At 40.1% G+C, this 19,558-nt stretch overlaps 1 long non-coding RNA gene across 2 annotated transcripts in view; it reads right to left on the bottom strand.

Moving 5' to 3' along the window:
- LOC137145199 (uncharacterized) overlaps positions 1-16,609 on the bottom strand; it is a 93,359-nt gene extending 76,750 nt beyond the window's left edge. Inside the window, exons 1-2 of one of the 2 annotated variants that reach the window (XR_010917597.1) lie at positions 16,573-16,608; positions 14,942-15,028 (exon numbers count right to left, since the gene is read on the bottom strand). This is a non-coding gene — a long non-coding RNA (uncharacterized lncRNA). Of the gene's footprint in view, positions 1-14,941; positions 15,029-16,572 lie in introns of both variants that reach the window. The other variant, XR_010917598.1, reaches the window with a different exon arrangement.
- Positions 16,610-19,558: the final 2,949 nt, after the last annotated feature.

Genomic DNA, 19,558 nt, shown 5'->3' with positions numbered 1-19,558 from the left:
GCAAAGTGATAGGTGGAGGAGGGGCTGCAGAAGGACTCTGTCCAGCCGCTGCTCCTCTTGTAGCTCCACAAAGTGCCTGAGCATGTCTGCCTGATCCCGCATGATTCGCAGCATCTCCTGCTGCATATTGCAATCCTGCTCCTGCATTGATTTTCTATTCTCCATGTCCATGTCCAGTTTCCGGGACAAGGACAACCTCCACACTCGGAGCTCTGTCTCAGAGGCCGTGGAGGCATTCATGAGCTCGCCAAACATGTCGTCCCACAATTTTTTTCCTCTTTCTGATCTATGATAGTCTTTCTGCAGCAATTCTAGAAGTGGGGCCAAGGCCAAGGTGTCTACAGAAAGAAAAGAAATGCACAACGTTGCCATTGTTAGCAGACCCAGAAAACTGAAGCAACTGCAACAATGTAAAAAATACTCCCCTTAGTGTGCACAAGGCTAAGCCAGACTCGCATTCCATTCCAGGCATCTCAGAAGGGTTGGCTCGCTCTGCCATTATAGAGACGGTAAGCCAGGGGCACTTTACTCAGCTATAGAGAGGCTTAATTATCTCTAAAAGGCTCAGTTCAAAAGTCCTGTATGAGAGGGGTGACCGGGCGCCATGGTTTAATTAAGATGACCGTTTTGCGACAAGGTGGGCACACTTGATCTGAGGACACTGCAGGTTAATAGTATCATCAGATACCTTTGGACATTATTGAACTGACTCAATATGACAATAGAAAGGGGACTAGAGAAGTTGTATAACTCGGGTACTTTAAACATGTGCCATCTTCCCTAGGTGACCATGAGCGATATCAGTCTCTTGAGGGTTACGCAGGAGGAAAGGGAAGATTTGCAGCATGCAGGGGGGTACCGGCCTGACCCTTATGCTGCTATGCTGTGTTCCGCCATGATTCCGGCTCACTTGATTGCAACGTGGCATGGCAAAGTATCCTACCGTGGCAGAAGAAACAAGGCTGCCCTCCCCCGAAAACTTGTGCAAAGGGTAACAGATTACCTATGTGAAAGTTTCCTTGAGATATCAACAGATGATTCTCGGAGCATACCTCTGCACATAAATAATCTGTTCCGTGAGTAACCCTCCAGTAAAGTCCACTAAGACGCTGAAATCCCCTTCCCCCCATTTAAAAGGCCATTTCAGACATTGTATCAAGGACATAACTGTTAGAAGAAGAAAAAAACCTCACCAGATGTGCCTTCCCCAGGATCATTATTGCTGTCCTGTGTGTTGCTGGACTGCTCTGGGGTCAGGAATAGGTCCTGGCATCTGAGAGAATGGATACCCCGCTTTCTTGCACCCTACATCCTCCTCCTCGTCCACAGAGTCCTTGTCATTCTCCCTGGACTGGGATCCAGCAGAGGTATCGATGCTGCGTGGCGGCACTGTGGTGGGGTTGCCGCCGAGAATTGCATGCAGCTCCTCGTAGAAGTGGCATGTTTTGGGTGAGGAACCGGAATGGCTGTTAGCTTTCCTAGCTTTTTGATACGCCTGCTGCAGCTCCTTGATCTTCACACGGCACTGCTGCGCGTCCCTGTTGTGCCCCTTCTCCAACATGCCTTGGGATATCTTCCTGTAAATGTCCAAATTTCTTTTGCTGCCTCTGAGCTGAGCCATAACAGACTCCTCACCCCACAGACTGATGAGATCCAAGACCTCTGGTCAACTCCATGCTGGAGTGTGTTTGGGCCTTGCAGTCGCCATGGCGAGTTCAGCTACAAAGCTCTCTCCATGCTGGCTGCACAGGAAATGAAAATTCAAATTTTCCCAGGGCATGAGGGGAGGGGCCATTTTCTGTTTGCGTGGCCATATAACAGCAGAGCATGAATGTCCAGAGCAGTCACAACGGGCTTTATGGGATAGCTCCTGGAAGCCATTAATGTCAAATTACGTTATGCTCTGTCTACACTGACGCCAATTTGACCCATTAAATTTGAATTACGTACCACGCCACCTGCGGAGGTGGTTTTATTAGGTCAACTTTTGCCACGCTTTAAGTCAACAGAACTAATGTGCCAGTGTAGACGCAGGCTTTAGGAGATCAACGTAAGTGACGATACGTTGACCTCTGTCGCCAGTGTAGACCAGGCCTAAGATAGAATGGGAGCTGTTTAGGGCACAGAGCTATCTTCTTTCATATCCATAAGCTCCTAGCATACTTTTGAGTGCTATCTAAATAACACAAGAAGTACTACTGAAGGGCTTTGCTTTTGAAGGTCTAGGTAAGCAGTCATATGATAAATATAAAGATGTATCGCATCACAACTAAAGGTAAACAATAGAAAACAATATAAATTATTGATTTTTACGAGTGCTAGAATAAATTATTGCTCTGTCTAACTCTAGCAGAAAAATTCAGCAGTGTGAAGATATGAATGAGAGATGATATAATGTAGACAAAATCCATTATGCTAGAGCCAAGGTGGTGTGGTGTGAATTCGTGCACATGAATTATGTGATGCAATGAATAGTTTCAGTCATAATTTGAATAGTCTTGAGTGGCTTCAAATAAGAATAGGGAAGGTGAATGGAGCCCATACTTTGCCATCATATTTCAGATTGGTTTCTTTTAGTACACACTTTTGAAAGACAGCTAACTTATTATGCAGAAAGATAGGAATGGGGATCAACGTTATGCTTTCACTCGAGAGATGCCAGAGATTAATTTGACCTGCAATGTCACCCTATCATTTTGTGGTTTTAATCTCACCTCTTAACAGTGTGGGTTTTCTTGTACCTTCAGACTAGGGTTTGTGTCTGTTCTGTTTTCTGCAAGCCTAGCCAGCATGACATAAGTAGTACAATCTACAGAGCTGTCTACTTCTGTTGCACCTGCCCAACTCCTGCATACAAGTTATGCAAATACAAACCTCATGACCCTGCATGCAAGCAGACATTTGTGTCCTCAAATGGGCATTACCAGTCTTGCAAATGCGGGCTTTGTACATGCAGTGTGACCACTTTCAGGGCTCAAGGAGTCAGACAGTTTTGAAAATCTGGTTAAAAAAGGGAACAAAATAATTTGCAGGGCTGACGCAGCAGGATGACATCACAATCTGACCTAATGATGGCAAAGCAAGATGCAATAGCATCTTAAGGCTGAATCATAGTGTGACAAGTTGCCAGCTATGTCATTGCCTAGTATCACAATATTATGGCACCCACATTTGTCCCACAGAACACTTAGAGGCGCGGCCGCTCTACTTCAATATTATTTCCTTGTAGTTTTATTGTGATTTTCTTTCTTTTCTTCCTCCTCTCTTCCATATTTTGATAAAGAGCTCTCATTTTTGGAGGGCGATCTCCAAGAATTACTCCTCTTATCCCAAGTTCTCCACAGCATAATAGCTCAATCCAACCTTCTTCTGGAATAGAATCTTTTGGCTACAATATTTAACCTCTAAACATATTAGAGCCGTTGCTCTATTTAGATGCACAGCAGGTTAAAAAATAAAGCAGCGGTAGCTGACAACTTTATTTGTCTCTAGGCCTCAAAATATTTAATAATGATTTATTGTACTAATGAATGACCAACAAACTCTCTCTATCCTCCAATTTGCAATTAATAGATTTTAAATTAGATGTGCATTGTAAGCAATAATACTGTAGCATTAATATTTATTGTTCTGCAGCACTCAGAATCATGCTAGGGATCTTGCAGGATGTATAATTTGCACCAGGTCCCTGAGGAGTTTGCCATCTAATTTCAGACAGAATGTAACAGAGGAGCAATTTAAGAAGAAGGCTGGGTTGTGAGGAGGAGAGACAGGGGTCCCAGCAATAAGATTACACAGATGTTCAGCCAGGTGTGAACATAACATGGGTGAGCAAAGTGACAGAAATGGAGTTTAAGGAGCATTTGTCAAGTCATTGCCCTCATTTAAATCCCTCTCCTAGCCCCATTTTTACCTTGCTGTCCACAAGACGTAGCCAACTGCTGAACCATGTTACCCAAATTCCTTTGAATAAACTTCACTCTTATTACTTTGACTTCTCTCTTTGCTCCCCATCTTCTTGGTTTGTAGCCCCTTCATTGCATAATGTAAGCAATTAAATCGTAATCCTGGAAAGATTTACATATATGCTGCACTTGATATATTGAGAATAATCCCATTTAAGTCAATGAGACTGCTCAAAGTTCCCAGAGAGTAGTTATCAATGGTTCAGAGTCATGCTGGAAGGGAATAACGAGTGGGGTCCCGCAGGGATCAGTTCTAGGTTCAGTTCTGTTCAATATTTTCATCAATGATTTAGATAATGGCATAGAGATTACATTTATTAATTTTGCAGATGATACCAAGATGGGAGGAGTTGCAAGTGCTTTGGAGGATAGCATTATAATTCAGAATGATCTGGACAAACTGGAGAATTGGTCTGAGGTAAATAGGATGAAATTCAATAAGGACAAATGCAAAGTACTCCACTTAGGAAGGAACAATCAGTTGCACACGTACAAAATGGGAAATGACTGCCTACGAAGGAGTACTGTGGAAAGGGATCTTGGGGTCATAGTGGACCACAAGCTAAATATGAGTCAACGGTGTAACACTGTTGCAAAAAAAGCAAACATGATTATGGGATGTATTAGCAGGAGTGTTGTAAGAAAGACACAAGTAGAAATTCTTCCGCTCTACTCTGCGCTGATTAGGCCTCAACTGCAGTATTGTGTCCAGTTCTGGGTGCCACATTTCAGGAAAAATGTGGACAAATTGGAGAAAGTCCAGAGAAGAGCAACAAAACTGATTAAAGGTCTAGAAAACATTACCTATGAGGCAAGACTGAAAGAACTGGGATTGTTTAGCCTGGAGAAGAGAAGACAGAGGGGACATGATAACAGCTTTCAAGTACATAAACGGTTGTTACAAGGAGGAGGGAGAAAAATTGTTGTTCTTAACCTCTGAGGACAGGACAAGAAGCAATGGGCTTAAACTGCAGCAAGGGAGGTTTAGGTTGGACATTAGGAAAAACTTCCTAACTGTCAGGGTGGTTAATCACTGGAATAAATTGCCTAAGGAGGTTATGGAATGTCCATCATTGGAGCTTTTTAAGAGCAGGTTAGATAAACACCTGTCAGGGATGGTCTAGATATTATGTAGTCCTGCTATGAATGCAGGGGACTGGACTAGATGACCTCTCGAGGTCCCTTCCAGCCCTATGATTCTATGATGAAGTGTGTACATTTAGGTCATGCACAAATCTTTGCAGGATCAGGACCTTAGATTGCAAATTCTTAGCACAGGGACCTTATCCAGTTTACATGTACTTGTGTGATGTCCAGCACAATTTTAGGCACTGTAAAATAATACTAATGTTCTATTTCCTATAAACACCTCAGTGTTTATCAGAGAGAAGATCCATTATCCAGTCACCACATTCAGTTCCATATTGATGTTATGGTTTGATCTTGATGCAAAGATATACAGACAGCCCTTTCATGCACCACAATCCAGCAGGCTCTCTATATGCATCCAAAGTACGTTTCTGATCAGTGTCCATGTTTAAAATTAACCAAAAGTGGCCGAGTGGCAACAAGGCAATCTTTATTTCCTCTCACCAAACGTCAGTAACAAGGGAAAAAGGGGAAGCATGTAAATTTAACAATTGCTTTAGTAACTCAAATGGAGAATGAAAGGAGTACAGTGTGAAGATACAGGTGGTCTTTGACCTCTCAGCATTCTGTATAGAAACTTACTGCAGACCTTTTAAATTGTTAAATTTTAAGTCATTACTACAGGTAACTTGAACGTCACACCAACACTCCCAGCTTTCTAACCTCTTAACAACAGGCTGCATTCTCCACAAAGCGTCTTGGGATTTATGGGGGATTTAATTCCTTTTACAGATAAAGGGAATTGCATTGTCATTTCTCTGTGCAGCTAAATATCTATAGAGAGAGTGTGGGTGAGAGAGAGAGAAACCAGATCCAGACTCCTTCCACTTGCATGAGTTAGTCCAGAAACTATTATTTAATTATTTCTAGGTGATAAATAGGATAAAGTAACTTCCAACACTCACAAATCATCACATCAATGAGAGAATGACTGACGGAGCACAGAGTTCCCACTCTCAGGCACTCACCACCTGAAGGCTCACACCTAGTTTACTAAACTGGTTTCAAAACAGTTTGATCTAGCTCGGTTTCAACTCAGCCAGTGTGGACAAGGACAACTGAGTTTGAAAACTACATTCTAATCTATGATAGTTGGATTCTGGCAGAGCCCCAAATCCCCAGATTGGGAACACCTGGCACAAGGAGGCTATACAAACTCCTGCTGAAGAAAACGGAAAGGAGCTCACCTGGGACATTACAGTAGCACTTCATCTGATCCATACCTGTGCTTCACTGGTTCTCTTTTCAGTGGTGGAAGGCAGAAGAGCACAAAGGCCTGTACATGTAATCAGGGCCCTCACATGGGGGGGGGGGGAGAGGGAGGGGAAGGATACACTTTGCCAGGGCCCAGAGGCCCTGTGGGACCCAGCCCAGGCTGCAATCCCCATTATCCCCCATTATGGGAGGGGGCCCATGTTAAAAGTTTGTACTGGGCCCCAAAAAATTATGCTTGGGCCCTGCATGTAATAACTACAAGGGGACCACCTTTAGCAGAGTTTGCCCCAAATCTGTGTTTAAAAAAAAAACAAAAAACAAAACCTGTCTCCACTCACCTTCTCTAAAAATACTATGAGAGGGAAAGAGCACACAAAGACCCTGGGCAGCAAAAAACCTCACACACTCACTCCTACATTTACACACCCAGGAAAGACAAAAACAAAAAAGTTAAAAACAAACATTAAGGAAAGATCCTTGCTCCCATGCAGTTGGGAAAAAGACATTGACACAGCAGTGGTACTTCCTTTCTGAAGTTCTCTCACATACCACTTCCTCCTCACAGTCAATATTTAATTAAAATGTAAGAACTTATCATATCCTTCTTAGAAATACTTGGCTTGAAGCTTAACCCTAGCATCAGTAGGAGGGCTTGTAGCAAACTGATACAAAATGACTGGGATTTTTAGTTTCAAAAAGAGATGCACAGTTGATTCAGATTGGGATTCTGAAAGAGAGGACTTTCAGTGAGAGTTAGGCTACTAATGCTCTTAGCCGACTTTGAAAATCTGAACCCCAATCCAGATCAATTCGGGCAGAAAAATCAAGCAGTGAGAATCTGATATTTTATTGCTCAATAGAAAAAGGCTGTGCTAAAGCTCAGGTATGCTATCTCATACAACGATCATAATGTATGCTTAAAACATTTGGTTACAGGACATATTCTCTTTCTCTGATCCTTCCCTATTTCCTTTAATCTATTTAATGGCTTCCCCTTGCAAGAGGTGCATATGTTTCCTCTACCTGGTTCAAAAGCTGCCTTTTATTTATTAGTTAATAATTTAAAAGGTCCAGGAGTCTAGCCCCAGGTAGACTTCCTTCCAGCATGTATAATGCATGAGCAATACCAGGTGCATGGGGAAAGCTTGTACTGTTACCCCTCAGTCTTCTCACAGCACTACTGCATAGCTGTTCAACAAAATACACAGCATGTACCACTGTTATCCTGAGTGCCCCTGAGTTTTTCCGAGGGGACATCTATGATTTTTTCCATTAGAAATCCTTTTTCACTCATACACGTTAAGGTCAGAAGGGATCATTGTGATCTTCTAGTCTGACCTCCTGCACATTGCTGACTCATTTGGAGCTCTCCCTCAGTACAGACTAAGGTAAATTTTTCAAAAGTCCCTAGGAAATTTAGGGCTTGAGTCACACAAAAAAAAAAAAAACTTAGGACTTGCCATTGTCACACTTAACTTTTAAGTGCCTAGAAAAATCACTGGGATTCACAAAGCCTGAGCTGAGTGCCTAGGCTCCCTGTACAATGAATCAGGACAGAGAGGTGCCTCAGAAGGGTATTCACAAAAGCCAGCACACTAGGAGGACCCTTGCCCAAGCTAGCCAATGGAAGGTGCCAAGCTGACTTTGTCCCTCTCTTGGAGATAGGTGCCTAAATCTGGGCTGCAAAGTGACACCTATCTCCACAGTGCAAACTCTCGGCATTACGCACCTATGTCATTTTAGCAAGTGAGGGGATGAGGGGGGTGGAGAAGTTCTCTCAAGTTTTAGCTCCGTGTTTAGGGTATTTCACCTGGGATATGGGAAGTTTGAGTTCTGGGTCTCCCAAGCTGACATGCCTAACAACTAATATCACTCACAGAGCACTTTAACAGGTGCCTAATTTCTAGAGACATGTATACCTAATACATAGGGAAATTCATATTCACTTTAAAAAAAAATTAAATATGCAGAACATAGTAAATGAAGACTTACTTGCATGAAAGTTTGCAAGCACATAGATTTTGATATGAACAAGGAGCAGTTTCAAATCTGCGATCTTTGTGTTTTATATTATAATTACATTACTGTTGTTTGCAATCAATTTCCATTCCATTTATGGAACAAATTTTGCATGACCTTAATTTGTATCTTGAAGCTTATTACCAAGGATCTTATAAATCCACATCTGATGTAGACAAATAATTTGAACTCGGGGGGAGGAGGGGGGGGATAATTTTAATATAAATCCTGCAGGGCAATGGGTAACAGACTTTAAAATAATGCCATTTTTATGTACAGAAAAGCTATCACAGATCAAGGACGGAATGGTATCCAACCTGGGTCTTAGGCCAGTATTCATAGACTCATAGATTCTAAGCAAAAAGGGACCACTGTGATCATCTAGTCTGACGTTCCTTATATCACAGGCCATAGAACTTCCCCAAAAATAATTCCTAGAGCAGAACTTTTAGAAAAACATCCAATCTTGATTTTAAAATTATCAATGTTGGAGAATATACCACAATCCTTAGTAAATTGTTCCAATGGTTAATTACTCTCACCATTTAAAAAATTATAACTTATTTACTCTCTGAATTTGGTGGGGATAAGGTGGTGAAGGCATGAGGAAATATTTAGTGGAAACATTTCTCTGGCAGGTTGTATTAAAATTATAATAGCAGCTGTTTGAAGCTGCTATATTTCTTGGACAGTTATTGTAAATCCCAAGGGGATGTATTAGTGGGAAAAAAAGCAGATCCACAATCAAAGGTACATGTTAAATTTTGTTTATCACATGATATCATGTGGCGTACTATACAAACACACTAGGTCACATCAACACACCAGCTAATGATCTGGCCCATAATATCATGAGTCTCTCCTATTGAAGTTGTTACACTTTAATTAAATAATTGACTATTAATTGGGGCAGAGAAAGACTGTGACTCACTCTCTTGTCCAGTGGTTAGAGCACTCACCTGACAGGTGGGGAAGCCCTGTTCAAATCTCTTCTCTTCATCAGACATCAAGGGGATTTGAACCAGTGGTCTGTCACATCCTGGGTGAGTACCAGCTCTTCTGTGTAGAGCTAGTTGGCCACTGAGCAAATCTACAAGTTTAATCCCCTCAGGCAAGGCTGGCACTCCTCTGCCCATCTTTCTCCAGTTCATTGATCCCTCTGGAGCTTAGGTGGGAGGCAGGCATCAGAATGCCTAGAGGGAGGCAGCCGTGCGCATGCTCAGAGGCAGAAATATAGGTACCTAGGGTAGTTTTACTGCAAAAATGTAGGTGTTGAGTGAGTTTAGGCACCTACAGGGCATGGCAGAAGCTGAGCGGGGGTTTTGTGGATCGTAGTGGAGTCTAAAAATGGGACTTAGATGCCTAAATCTGGGGGTTAGGTGCTTTGGGACTATTTGGGGTCAGGATTTTGGTTTGTATAATCAATATTTTATAATATGCATGGTCTGATATGTACTTCATTAACAGCTGATACCTATGCAAACACCCATGTTCAAAAAGGGATAGCAGTTTACACGGTCAGACCAAACAAGACATAATTAGGACTAACTTTGTCCCCTGCTGACTTCCTGCTTCATTCAGTTTCCATGTGTGGGTTTTTATGAAGGCTCAAAGAAGGCCCAAATTAGCCCTAACTGCATCTAATTTGGTCATTTAAATGGCCGTCTTTTCCCAGCAAGGCTGTTTTTAAAGCTACATCTCCTTGAAGCTGAACTGATCTTTTTCAGTTAGGTTTTTGTTAAACACATAATGTAAAATGCAATTTTAAGTGGTCATATCTTTTGTAGAAATGTATTTCAATATTTTTTTATTGCTGTGAAATATTTTAACTGGGAAAAAAAGGCAGAAATGTACAAAATTAGGGGGGAAATTTCTGCAACCAACATCTATATACATTAGAATAATTTAATAGTGCAGTGATGTTTCTCTCTTTTTGAGCTAAGCATTTTTTCCAAGTCACAACCAGTTCATGTATGCTTTAGATCTCATTGTAGTGTAAGAAAACCCTTCCAAAACACTGGACCCAGACCTCAGAGGCATCATTGTGCAGTGACAATAGCGTTCTATTGCTAATGGTAAAAGCAGGGCAGTCTCCAGCAGAGAGTTGCTTGGTTGCTGAGTGATGCCTTGACAGATAACAGACAATCAATACAACATTCCAAAATTCCGAGTGAAAAAAACAAAAGACATTTAATTTAAAAAACAACAACCAGGCATCCATTTAGCCACAACCATTGTGCACTGAAAACTACTCTGTGCCATATAGACTCATAGTGAATGTGCTAAAAAGCAGAGAGATAAATGTTTTTTGTATGTGAGTCAGCATATGATGAAGAACTGGCCATGACACTGATTAAAATCCCTGAACCTTTCTTATCTGGGGTGGAGCTGTCTAATGTTTGCAAATTGGGCCTCAGCATAAAGCGTGTAGTTGTTCTGAGTCAAGCCCAAGATTAAATATTATTTAAAAGGTTTTTATATCCTTGTATTTGTCAACATGGTTTCCTGGGATTTAAACTATTTTCTACATTTAAAAGAGAAGAAATTAAGTTTTAAAGATGTCATGGGGGATTAGCAGAGCATGTAAACAATATCAAAGAAGATGGAGCAAAGATCCTATGTTAATGCCATTAGAATGGGCACTTTCTGAACTGCAGCCAAATACATTGCTAGTAATAAGCTACAGGTGGACGCTGTGCTCTTTATGAAACCCCAACATACATTAATGGGCCACGGGGGTGTGTAAGAAATGTGAGACAAAGCCCCTATGAACAGTGATACTGTATCACAGCCCTGATGCCATGAGGTAGATCTATGTTTGAAATATGCACACACAGTGACACCTTTGCTCTCTCTTTAGCACCTACATAATTCCCCACAGGTAACCTAACATTGCACCTGATGGCTAAAATTCACCCATGACTTGGAAAACCAGCACAAGACCTTCCATGTGGGTTACAGATAAAACATCCATAAGGTTCCATAAGTACCTTACGTACTTATATGGTGCTCGTTACTATGGTAGTGGGGTACCTCAAAATCTTTAGTGTATTTATCCTCATAATAGGCCTGTGATGTAGGGAAGTGCTGTGTTCCCCATATTACAGATGGGAAACTGAGGTATAGCTAGATTGAGTAGTTTGCCCAAAATCACACAGAAAGCTTGTGGAAGAGCAGTGAATTGAAGCCAGGTTTCTCAAGTCCTAGGTTAGTGCCCTGACCACTGAACCATCCTTCCTTTACCCTCTATACTACCTGTGGAAGAATCTGTGCTGGTCCCAAATAGGACTGAGGCTGAGATGTCGAACAAGCAGCAATCCCTTCTAAGCCAGGCAACACAATCCTTTACACAGAACTGAATGCATTGCCCTCCTCGGTGCACCTAGTGCCTTCTAGCGCAGGATACATACAATCTTATGTCAAGTGTTCTTACGTCAAATTATCTGTATTCTTCATGTACAATGTAGAGCTTTTCTAGCTCATTTTTTATGGAAAAAGTAGAAGGATGCATTTTATCATCAAGATGTTATCTCACGTGGTCACAAACTATATGAACTTTGCTGTAGCGACGTATAGCAAGGGTAGCTCTGACGCTATAATAGCCTGGCAATCTATCTATCCCCATTCACCTGCCTATGTTTGACTGAGCACATGAGAAGAATAATGCCCATATAAGTTCTTTTTAAGTACCACACAACGCCATAAAGAGAAATTAATAAAGAGAAGCTGCCATTCACTTCAATGGGTCAGGATCAGACACTAAATAGGATCTTTGGGATAGCTGACATAGTATTGCCAATCCCAAATGTTCAAAAATCGTGAGTCAGGCTCAACAAAAATCATGAGATTGTCTTTAAAATCATGAGATTAAGTAAAAATAAGAATTGGGTGTACTTTTTACATGCCTTCTGCTTTTTGAGCCATTAAAGTGCAGTGAGGTCACATTTTGAAGCTTTCTCCACAGTCATAAGGGATAAAAACTTATGATTTCAATCTTCATTCTTAAAGAAAAAGTAACATATCCACTTGACTCCAGGAACCGTGACTTTGAGGAAAACAATAATGGTCATGAGACTCAGGACAAAATCGTGAGAGTTGGCAACACTGGAATGGAAGAAGTGAAACCAATCAAATCTTTCTCCAGCTACGGAAAGAGGAAAAACTCAGCATGAAATTACGATAGCTGGGAAAGTTTTAGAAGAAAAGGAAGAGGGAGGCTGAGCAATAAACTTTCAAGGAGCAAGATGAAGGCTCCATAGCACCATGATCAATTGAACATGATGCAATAGTATTTCTGCTAATATCGGTCAGTCCTATCTCACCAAAAAGCTTGTGGCCTGGCAAGGTTGACCAATAAACTATAAATTTCCTTCTGATATTGGAGTATGAGACAGTGCATGCACCTTTTTCTTATAGCAAACTACGCAAGTATTCAGGAAAGTAACCACAGAAGGCAAATTTTTCACACTGGCATCATACCTGTCTTTTATGGAGCAGAGTCATGGAAATCTACAACAGAAATTCATAAGATCAACTCATTCCAAAGTAAAGCCGGCAGAAGAGTTTCTTGCAACATCAGAAATTCTAAGTCGAGCAAACCAACTCAAAGCATCAAACATAGCAAGATGATAATGATGGACATATTAGGACATGCTTTAAGGAAGCCACCAATATAACTTCCACGTCAAGTGATAATATGGACACCAGCTGAAAAAAGAAAAAGAGGACAACCTAGGGAAACATTATGCAGAACAATAGAGAAAGAAGCCAGATCCATCAACATGACACTCAGAAGCCTGAACAGACCAGCATAAGATCAAAATAAATGGTGGCAACTGGTGGATGCCCTACACACTTGAGAGTGTGGGAAGATAAAGAAAGAAGAATGTACATAAGTTAAATATTGTACCCAAGGGAAATAGGAAACTACAAACAGAACAGAGCAGACTTTTTTATTTATTTATTTTTTAAAGATAAGATGGGCTACAATAAGTGACCTTTTGACCATGTTCAGTGAATTTTAGCACTGTGCAGGAATCCGTGGTAACAAAGAGCCGTTTTTTTGTGAAAACAGGTGCATTTGAACTGGGCAACCAAATATAGAGGGATGAACAAAATGAGAATACTAGAGAAATTCCTTGTAGACCCCCTGTGATGGGAGCTTTCATTTAGGACCAGAGGAAGTTATCTTTTACATAAGATACAGTTTGGTCTTGTGGCACCCTGTGGCTGAATGACCTGCCATCAAAAGCTATCCTAGTTCTTTGTCATGCAAGAAAATCTGGCTCTCACAAGTCCCTCTTCATTCATATGTACAGTATGGGGTCAGAGAGCTTGCAGGACATGATGTAAAGTTGGGGATGTTTTTTACTTTTGAGTAATAGGTGCACTATGATACTGCAGGACCTAAATAACCATTCCACAAATGGTGTCCAAAACTATTTAGCAACCTGCCTTATGCTGTAGGAAGGTGCATCTGTAAATAAAGGGGAAAGTATGTATATTAGCTTTATTCAGCCCACCCAACTAAGTATCCTGCTGAAAAATTCCCAGTCTTTCTGTCCATAAGCCTGTATTTTAAAACTTATTTTCTTCCGTTTATTTTTCACTTTTACTGTAAATTGTGTGGCTAAGTCAAGTGGTTTAAGAGATTGTGTGTGTTTAATTTACATCTCTACACATCTATCAACAAAAAGTGAAAATGAAAAGTAGTAGTACAAGTGTATAGTGCTGCATTTTCAGTGAACACCCAAACATTCAGACATATAGCTGAAACCCCTGGTGACTGCAAAATAGACCTAGGTCTTGACGTAGATCGTGAGTTTTCATTGCCCTATACTTTGTGTAGTAATTCACATCGGTGCAAAGTGAGTACAAAGTGGGTGTAAAAAGCAAGTAAGTCAGAATGGCAGCATTTTATCACCACATTACTTTGGTGCGAACAATGCAGTGTAATGGAGAATCTGAATGCTTATGAAAACAGACTTCCTTGTGGCATTTCCTCTACTGATGGCTTCCAGATATGCCACAAAATGTTTTGTGTTTATGGTGTACTAACCTATGAATTGCATAGCTATATGGATGATAAGGCCAGAAAACACCATTGTGATCATCTAGTCTGACCTGCTGTTTAACATAGACCACAGGACTTCCCTGAATTAATTCCTGTGTAAACTAGAGCATATTTTTTTTTGAGGAAAAAATATTTACTTAATAAAATTCCAATGATTATATTATATAATATTGGCTGTGTCTGTGCACTTCACCTTTAAATCTTCAAGAATCTTGCCATCTATGGAGACTAACAGCCACTTTGTATTTAGCAAAGGCATTTATATGATGCACACACTGTATGCTGTCGCTGATAGATAATTTACTTCAGTTCTCTCATTTTTGCTTTTTCAATCTAAAATCAAGATTATTTAGATTGAATAGTATCAGTTATTTCCTTTTCTATGGAAACAACAGGTATTATGACATTTCATCTTCTGGAACTTGAAAGTTCAAAGTGATACTAAAATAAACATAATGTTTAAAAAAAATTCAGTCAAACATTTCAAAATCATTAAAGACGGATAACATTTCACACTCACTTTGCACTGGTGTAAGTGACTAGAGAAGGCGCAGGCCAACAGTGAAGTGGCTCTCTGATTCTTCAAAAAGGATCAGTAACAGGACAGCTAGATAAGGACAACACAGTCAGAAATGCATGGAAATCTAGAAATGAAAGGGTGGCTGCTTTTTAACACTTCTACTGAATTTTCACAAGTTTGTTCCTGTTTTTCTATCCTCTGGAGTGCAAACAATAAAATCACCCTTTCATAGGAAGAAAGAAAAGCAAGATTATGGGGATTTTAGGTTCAGCTCTTTTCCCACTGGTCAATTCCTTGCCTTTTTCTTTATCAGCATCTTAATTCAGAGTTTGAGTATATTTTGCAACAACGTCTCAGACCCATAAACATCAAAATTAGCCCTAGCTTGTACCTATCTCTATATATTTGTACTTTACACAGTCTAGAACATTATAACAATGTTACTAATACAGTCAAATATATTTTTCTTTAAAGATCCCAAATCTGTTAATCTCATTCAATTTCTCCCAATAATTCCTGAGAAACATATGACTAAAACTACCTGCAGTCAAAGGCTAGTATGCACACTCAGTCCATAAATACTAGCTTTTAAGTTATGGTGAACAATTTCTAAATTGTTCATCCAGACTCACCAGGGAAAGCTGATGTGAGTCTGAGGTCTAAAGACCATTTTCCACAAAAATAAATTACAGTATAGGAAATAGATTAAAAGATTCAGAGATTTGTAAGGCCAGAAGGGACCATTAGATCATCTAGTCTGACCTCCTGTGTAATACAGGCCATAAACCATAAATAAGGGGGTGTGAAGGGAGAGGAAGGAAATTTTGCAGGAATTAAAACAAAAAACAAAAAAAAAGATTTTCACAGAAAAAAGATGTTTTTACTGGAATAATGGCAATATTACCATCCTGGGCAAATTCATGGCAGCACATAATCTGATGTGGCTGTCATTTCATATATTTCACCTGAAAAGCCTGTATTTTCTGATGGATATTGCCCTGGATCAAATCCACAAAAGCCTGTAAAAACACTAGAGTTGAGCTCCAGCTGCAACCTTGGAGTTGAAGCTCAGCTTTCTTAAAATTCAGAGGTGTTTAGAGATGAGATTTTGCTATCAGGTCATCTATTTATGATTTTATAGATGATTATTTTAAGTGAAAGTAGCTCAGAAGATTGACAATGGACAACAGAGTATGTAACTTCTTGGTAGGTGGACTGAATCTAGCCTGTTGGATCAGCAGCCATGGACTTTTGCACCCATGCAGAGCCCCACTGATCGCAGGGGGACACAGCATGAACCAGAGAAACGCACTGAAGAATTAGAGTCTGGAGACAGGTAATTCAGGGACTGAAAAGTGCTACTGTTCAACCTGTACAAAGGAGCTTTTTGAGTGAAAAATATATTTAAAGACCTGTAATTTTAAGAGGACTTTTGAATTTAGCAGGAGTAGTTTGTTCTTTCTGGGGACGAGTGAATAAATTAGACATGTGACACTGTGCAACTCAGACAGCACTGACAAATACTGGGGTGTGTTATTTATCAAAAAAATACCTTATCTTATTTGTTGTTTTCATATTGTGGGTTTGTCTGTTCAGTAACATAGGTAATGAGCTGGGAAGCTACTACTTACCCTGGCTGTCTTCCTTGTTTTCTGGAGATGCCTTTCTGCTAGGGTTGGCTAGCAGGCGCAGCTGGGACTTCTTATATCTGAGTTGTTAATGTAAACCCTGACCTGAAGCCCTTGGCCTTGTGGGTAATGTAGTTTAGTGGAGATTTTGTTGCAGCCATTGTTTTTGCAACTGGTTATATTAAAGAATTAGATTAACCATGGAAATTTTTGTATCAAAGTGTTTTTGGAATATACATGAAAATGGGAACTCTCTCATAGGGTGGCAGGCACAGCGCAACTGAAATGCAGAGACCAACTGCAGCTGGTGAAAAATTGGAAGACGCATAAGGAAATTATACTATGACAATGGAAATTGTACCCCATGCCCCCTCCCTCCATTCCCCAATGTATGTTATAAAAGCTTGTAACCAAAGTGTAAAGTAAGGCTTCCTCAAGCTACTCTAAAATACACCTCTTTATATACCTAATGTGGCCACCTTGGAATAGTGATGCAGAGGGTGTTGGTCAATTTGTAAGTCATGGTCAGGGGAGGAATAACAGTAGAATCTAACACTAGTACCTCTAAACTGTGCTTAAACACTGCAGAGACAAGATATAATGCAGCAAAAGTATGCCTATTTCCTCATTTTAAACTAATGCTGAATACTAATTAGTGTCCTGATTTTGCTCTATATCCAACAGATAATGTAAACAGAGGGATACAGGATAACACATTTCTATGAGTTTTCCAATAGAAGTGCTTAAATAACTCCCAGCTGCTTATCAATAGATAGTCAATTTCCTTCTGAAATAGTTCACCAGTGCACCATACTGGCATTGAGAAACACAAGTCAATTCCAAAAGGACAAAAATAATAAACTGACATAGGCTTTTCTGTCAGCCAGAATGAGTGGATCCTAAATAACTCTGAATTTCTTGGCTTTTGTGGATTGAAGAGTTAAGAAATAAAAAACGTATTGGATAATTCAATCTCTTTTAATCATGGATTTGGTCCAGCATAGCAGTTGGATGGGACGGGGTGAAAGAGATGAAAAATCAGTGTTTGGTGATCTCTATCTTTTTAGAACTTCAGGTTAGGACCTTATTGAGATTTTCAGTAGAAAAAAGAACACAAGCATCATTCAACTGATTAAAAACTCTCACAGAGAGATTTTTTGTTCTGAATGCTATCTCCCTAATCTTTACCTGAAAATCAGAGGTGCTGAACTGATTCATAGCTGGTGTAAATCAGTGTGACTCCATTGGCGCCGAAGATCTGATCCTCTGTCTAGACCTGCCTCCTATATTAAAATGCATCTGGATCAAATATTTCCCTCAAAATTATTTTTTACCAAAAATTGTGGTTTTGATTACATGACTTTTTTAATGAAAAGTTTCTGCTTCCTGTGGAAAATTTTGTCTTTTTGGAACTGAACTGAAAATATTTGACATTTTGGTCAAAAACCAAAAAAACCCAACTGATTTTGGAATTGTTCTATATAGGAGTGGTAATTAAGTGCCTCATACCTCAGTTCTCTTCTGTGGGCTGGGTTGCTCAGCCAGACCACATCTTCCAGCGTTCATTATGGTTAGGGATTCTCATAATGCACAGTGGTGGCTCTGCACAAGGGAGACTGTGATGCATCATGGGAATTTGTAATTCAACCAGAAAGCTAGGCTTATAGAGGACAATAGGGGCACAGTGTACCTGAACTAAAACTCCTATGAGGCACAGCAGGGGCATTTTTTGTAATAGAAATTTTCAATTTTTAAGCCAAAAAGTTTTAGCTTTTGATTGTTTACTGAAAAATCAAAATATTCCTTGTGGGGGGAACCTTTCCCCCGCAGAGGTTTTCAAATGGGCTTCACCACAACATTAAATTTTTGTTTCCATAAAATTCTTATATTTTCCTCTTTTCTTTTTTATTTTCTTGACTCATTTAAAAAAAACCCCAACAACTCAGCTCTACCTCATTCATTAATCTATAATAAAACATGACAAATAATGCAATGTTGGGTTATTCCAGTTTGTCATGAGTGGGATGAAAAAAACAGATGACCTTTTAACCATTAAACAGCCTGATCCAACTTCCACTAAAGTCTATGGAGAGAATCTTTTTGACTTCAGTAGGAGTTGGATTAAGCCACGTGTAACAATAAAAAAGATGCATGTCTCACATTGGGCAACCAAAAATCAAGGCATCCAAAATTATTGGCCATGGTTGAAAACGTTGAATTGTCTGCCTAGTCTGGATTGTAACCAGTGGTCCAGAGGTAAAATAATCCATATCTCATCACCAGTCCCCTGAGCCATCAGGCCAAAAGTCTATAGTCTTCCTACACAAGGAATTTTACTCATCGCTGACAACAGATGCCAGGAACAGGCAGAGCTGAACCAGTACTGAAAACAATCCTAGTGCAGAAAGAGCCCACCAGTGTTCAGCACCATTTGAGAAACCTTGGTGGAGCCTTGTTTTGAACAGAATGCTGCTGTCTATCATCTTACATGCCTCACCCATCCTCAGAGATGTCTGCTCTTTTCCCTTTTATTTCAGGATCCAGTCCAGATTTGCGATTTTAAGGCCTGGTTCTCCTTTCAGCTCCCTCAATGTAATGCAAGAGCAATTTGATTTAATTCAGTGGTTTTACGCTGCTTAGATATAATATGAAAGAAGAATAAGGACCCTTGTTTTAAATTCTTCCGTGGATTTGCTCCTTTCTAATTCGAATACCATGGCTCTTTCTACTCTCCTTCTATGTCTCCTGCTCTATTAGGATTTTTCTTGAGTTTCACAAGGGCCTCCTTTGCAGCTCCTGCCATTCAAAAACCCTCCTTCATCTCTCCACCTCATCAGTTCTCTTTTGCATTTCAGTCCCATTTGAAAGCATCCTTCCCCCCTTTGGCCCATTGCTCTTAATTTCTCTTGCCCTCTGATATTTTTTAATTCTATTATTTGGTGAGTGGTGATATTCTAGGCTAGAAGAGGTATGAAAGAATTCATAAAAA

The sequence above is a fragment of the Emydura macquarii genome, unplaced genomic scaffold (genome assembly GCF_026122565.2).
Source record: "Emydura macquarii macquarii isolate MOO-44397 ecotype Brisbane River unplaced genomic scaffold, CSIRO-AGI_Emac_v2 contig_3517, whole genome shotgun sequence".
Lineage (NCBI taxonomy): Eukaryota > Metazoa > Chordata > Testudines > Chelidae > Emydura > Emydura macquarii.
This window is presented reverse-complemented; position numbering and strand designations above follow the sequence as displayed.